We start from the raw sequence: 5506 nt of genomic DNA, 5'->3' as shown, positions 1-5506 counted from the left end.
TAGTCGCATTTTTTGGTCGTAGTATTTGTTGTTTACGCTATAAATTAGGTAGTTCTTAAAAATTTATGAAGGTTAGTTGATGAAAAATTATTGCTAATTAATTAGTGGTTCTTAAGTGCCGTTATTTTGTGTTTGAAAGGTTTTTATAACTGAATACGATAGTGAAGCCATGTGAAGCTGTGAACGGCTTTCGGACTCAGTTATTCGGTTGCAATTGTGCGGTGGTTCACGCCTCGTGCGTCTTGATGAAAGTATTTTCTTTTCGGACATCATGACGCACATTTTAGTGAAATGGTGTAACGACGATAAGTGGGACGTTTATCCGTTGAAGTGGTTGGCTCACCCAACAACTAGTCTTCTACTGATGTGCGAGCCTGATGGTTTTGATGAGTTGCGCGGCAGAGGCCATGATGCCTGTTGGAGAGGAGGCACCCCGAAACAGTCGCAGCCGCACTTCGGAAGATAGGTAAGTAATCTCGTTTTCTTGGGCACGTAGCCTTCTTTTCTATTTTGACATTGACGAGCGTGACATGTTAAGCACACCGTTCACTTAAAGCACACCGCATGCGCCGGAGCAAATGCGCGCGATACTAACTCTCGCTGCCGCCGTCACTTCGTTTGAGACAATGGTAAGCGAAGAGGCAGCGGCGCCCCATGTGCGTAAAATTGCATTGCTTCATTTGTTCCTGTCTAATAACGTTTCCTTCATTTGTATGAGAGAACACAATTGAAACATAAGGATCGGCTTCTCTGCGCAGTGATAATTTTGTACAGTGGCCACGTCATCTTTCATGGGGGCTCACGTATGCCGTCTAAGCGCTTGTTATCGCGTTCCGATACGTGAGAGGTGTGCTGCCTTTCAAGGTATTTAGGGAGGCACTACGACTTTAGGAGAACCGCGACAAATAATCGTGCAGCAGGTGTGCAGCTGTGCTACGCTTGTACCACACTCGTACCGGAAGGCAGTGTTGCACTTCACGCTTACGCATTGCGTAACTATGGCGGCCTCCGTGGCAATTTGGGGCTCGAGGTCGTGGATACGATCCCTGCAGCGGCCGCATTCCAAAGAAGCGGAATGCAAAAATGCTCGTGCATTGTGCATTGTATGCACGTAAAAATTTCCAGGAAGTCAAAATTAATACGGAGTCCCCAACTACGACGTGCCTCATAATCAGATCGTTGGTTTGGCACGTGGAACATCAGGATTATTTTTTTTTCCGTAGTGGCTTATCGTATACCATACGGTTAGTGTGATCACCTTTTGTGCCGTAGCGGTTAAGCGCGCCTCGATTTAGGTTGCGGCTAATGATGTGGCGCACCGCGATATATATTTCACCTCTCTGGGATTTGCGGAGAACGGCCAACCGATTAGTCACAGCTTCCGCGCGGTGACTGTACACGGATACACAGCGCAAATGAACAGAGGTGTGGTGACGTGGTCAAAGAACACAGCCGCCGACGGGCTCACCTTATCGTCTATCACCGCCAAAACTACCGCAGTAAGCATCTTTATCTAGCGCGGCGGGTTGCCGTCGAAGGCGTACTGTACAATTTTAATAAGCGATAACCGAAACATGCCACCGTTCTCTGCTGCCTCTTTGAGTTGGACCGATCCGAATGTGCGTTGTTTCCAGAAGCGAAAGGAGCGCCAATCGGCGCGTTGTCGCCTCGAGCTAAGCGTCGCACTCGAGCACCGTTTGCGCGGTGAAGAATGACGCGTGCATGAAGCTAGCTCACTGCGCGGACGCTACCGCTAAAAACGCGCAAGGGTGTGTACGGGACGTTCTGCACACAAATCGCGCGGGATGATCGGAGCCACGCCGGAGCCGCTAGCTTCAAAGAAGCGGTACATGTTCTCACTCGTACATTCACGCTCACGCTCGCATCGCTCTCGGCGTATGTTTAGGTCATTCCTTCTACTGGACTTCTACCCAAAGATTCGATATCTGTTTGGTATCGGCTATGCACTGTCGCGTGGTCTTTGGTTCTGTGAGAGAGCCGGCAATATTTCCCCACTGTGAAACATTGCTGTGCGTGTTTTAGCTAACATTTACCGTAGCAACACATTCCTTCCTTTTCTCGACGGCACTCGTAAAGAGTCGCAAATTTTTACTTGCCAGTATAGTGTGTACTTCTATTTCGTGCGTAGTGATGTGCAGTGTGTGGCAGATTGTTAATCCGCGCAATCTCATTTTCTGTCCACATTCCCTTCTCACAGGTTACGTATGCAGTAAATTCCCAGATGCTAAAGTGTTCTGCGCCAAAAGCACCTTGGCGTCGTGCAGGAGACACCCGTTGATATGTGGTTGATTCACTAGCAAGCTCGCATCTCTGTTGCCACTCTCCATCAAGTGGGATTTTCAACTATTTTTTGTGCTGCTCTGTGGTGTACTAGCTGCCGCATGGACGCTGTGAAGGCTTACTTTCGATTTGCTCTGGCAATTGGTAGTGAAGGATGGGCTGCCTTTTCAGGGGAGGCATTTACTTTTGTTTGTGAGAATGTTTACCAGCCTAACCAAGTGATACTTGTGTACTGTAAACAGCAGCACGAACAGAGGCGGACGACGGACGACGAAATAGGTAGGAGCACACACGAGCGCAAGCTCTACTAAATGTTTGCTTTTGATGACAAAGGTATTAAACACACTGGTCAACTTGGCAAAGGTAAAAATCCGTGCATGCGTGGGAGAAACAGCCACGTGCGACAAGAAAAAATATGAAAAAGCCATGTCATGTAGAATAAACGTGCGTGAAAAACGAGAGCTATCGGTCAAATCTATCGAAAAAGCGAAAGATTTGTCCGACTGGTGATACTACCCAACGAGAAATACTCTTTTGAGAACAACTTTTTCCCACTAAGTGCAACAGATAACTTGGTTATGCATTTGTTTCGTTTGTGATCAATAAATATTGCTTCTGGAACTCCTCTGGTGTTGCGGTATAGAGCAGAAAGAACGATTGTTTCATCACAAAGACTAGAACACAAGAGGACTTATGGATGCATTATTTATTGATCACGAAGAAATATTCATAAACAACATTTCTGTGACCCTTAGTGGGAAAGAGTTGCTGCAGTACTTCTCGTTAATATCACTTACAGGAGAAACCTCTCAGTTTTCATGTTTTTGTTAGTTTTTGACGCACATGTTTATTCTACAGGACGTATTTCGGTCCTTTTTTGTTGTGCCGGGCTGTGTGTGCTGCGCATCCATGGCTTTTTCTTTGTGAAGTTGGCCAGTGTGTTTAAAATCTTCGTATTCACGAATAAACTTCAAGTTGAGTCAGCGTTCATGTGTGTTCCTACCTTAATTCACTCTCTGTTTGGGTGGTTGTGAAATATAAATGTACACCGAATTGGCGAAGTGTCCATAGATTTGATACATGAAGTTATTTGCGCTGTTAATTTCAGGAAGAACGCTATAGGGTCTTATCTTCTCTTTGTTTTTGACACTGAGTACACTTTTCTAGTTCAACTTCAAGGAGTCCGCTGAGGAAGCCAATAAGAGTGATGGTAACTTCCTTTGTGTGTAAGATTTATGAATTTCATCCATTCAAGGCATGACATGGCACATGCCTGATTGTACGTTGCAAGCATTCGTAGTAAGATCTACTTTTCGGTTCTCATGACGCTTCTTTGTACTGCGCTGCATTCTCCAGGCACACGAACCTTTTTATGCTCTAAGTGCATGCGTTCTTTTTCTATATGTTGGAGCGAAAATTGTAAATTTAAATATGCATATATATCATTTTCCTTGTAATCTTTTTCAACATGGATGCTGTAGCTCCCTCTGTCTTTCAGTTACTGCTTTGTCCCAATTTTTATGGAACCTTTATGTATTTTATGCAGCAAAATTCTGGTGCTATTTTAATAACATTTTATCTGCGAAATTGAGGTAATTGGTGTTTCGTATATGCATTTATTTGCGTTTTTCACTGCCTCAGCAATCTGGCTGTCGAGTCATTGGAACCTTGTCTCATCCTTTATGACTATTTCTGGGGTGCTTGATACTGAAAGTGCAGGTGACCATTTATTTGGCTGTTTGGAATTGTGTTAGCCATGTGTTACTACCAATTTTCTGTGCTAAATAATTATTTTTTCTCTTATCGTTCAAGATATTAGCCTTTCCGTATCTCTTTATTGACTGAGGTACCACTTAGTTGCTGGGTATAGGGAAAAAGGCCCCAAAAAGTGCTTTAATTAGCTTTGTGCAAGTCCAGAAAGATTACCTGAAAATGAGCTCACTAAATTGAGGAAATGCCACTAACGAACTCTTCTGTACCCCAAATTAACATAATCAAATGGTGTGCTGTTTGTTCTTGACTTGTGCCAGGGAGATAAGCTGCTTTCATTACACAAAAGCTTTACAAGTTTATTTCTCAAGAAAGCAATCCTGGCTTGTCAGAAACACGATTCAGGTGTTCATGCCCGACAACTTTCTAAATGATGTCTCGTCAAATAGCTACGTTGAGTGATGTTATTTTATAAAATAATTGGACAACATGAAATATATATATCTCGAAGACAAAGCTCAGGCAAGTCTACTTTGGTACTTCATTAAATTTTAATCGCGGTGAAAGACGTGTGCTAAAGGTTGTATATATTTACGTGAAGTCATTTGTTTCAAGTTGGTTATTTTGCCCTCTCACAGTCAGCCGTAACTCTTCCTGTGATGTGTTAGTGTGCGCAACGTTTTAATGTAACATATTCAGATGTCTTTTGTGTATTCACATGCAAGCAGCTTCAAGTGTTCATGTGTTCAAAGTTGATTGTTACAAGGGTATGCTTAAGCCCTGCCTTTTGAGTCGCTTTGCCTTCTAGTCATAAACTTAAGTCGAAAGTGAAGAGCACAATGATCGTTTTGATTGGATTCATATGTATAGGTTTTTTCAGATGTATTTACACTGCTAGAGTGCTGTAGGTACTAGCCTATGTCTCCAGGTTCGATGTAGTCGTGCCTTATGTACTGTAATAATGTTTCACGTGCACGCATGTTTAGTGTAAATAAAGGTACTTCAAGTTGATCAGTCTCTCCTTTGATTTTGTTTGTGTTTGGGAAAGTTATGAGCAGGCACCGGGGCATGCAAGTGTGAAGAGCGAAGCAGTTTCAATATATGAATAAAAATACAGTAGCCCAACAAAACGTCAATCATATTTCAATGGCGACTTCTGAAATCTCAATGGCATCTCAACTGTGCCACAATATGCTTTTCAATGCTGTGGCAATAATAAGTCAACAACAGGTCAACAGAACTACCACAACGTTAGTTCAACGCAGGATCAATAGTAACTCAACCATTCAACAAAACGAACACAACGGGCCGTCTAAGCACAATAGACTTTCAGTGCTAACTTAACAATTATTCAACATTGAGGTACCCAATGGTGTTTCAATTAAATTTCAGTGGCCAATATTCAAGAGTCTTCAACACTCAACCCAACAATTCTCCAACTCTCAATAATTCCTCAATAAAAACTCAACATTGACCAACAATATTCCAATGCCTT

General features: G+C 43.0%; 1 long non-coding RNA gene across 1 annotated transcript; it reads left to right on the top strand.

Annotated features, from left to right (window-relative positions):
* Positions 1–231: 231 nt before the first annotated feature.
* LOC140219262 (uncharacterized) lies at positions 232–5022 on the top strand. The gene is made up of 2 exons (XR_011895404.1): positions 232–466; positions 2219–5022. It is a non-coding gene; the product is annotated as an uncharacterized lncRNA (long non-coding RNA).
* Positions 5023–5506: the final 484 nt, after the last annotated feature.

The sequence above is a fragment of the Dermacentor andersoni genome, chromosome 7, assembly GCF_023375885.2.
Source record: "Dermacentor andersoni chromosome 7, qqDerAnde1_hic_scaffold, whole genome shotgun sequence".
NCBI lineage: Eukaryota > Metazoa > Arthropoda > Arachnida > Ixodida > Ixodidae > Dermacentor > Dermacentor andersoni.
Note: the sequence above shows the minus strand (reverse complement) of the source record. Positions and strands in the feature narration are given on the sequence as shown.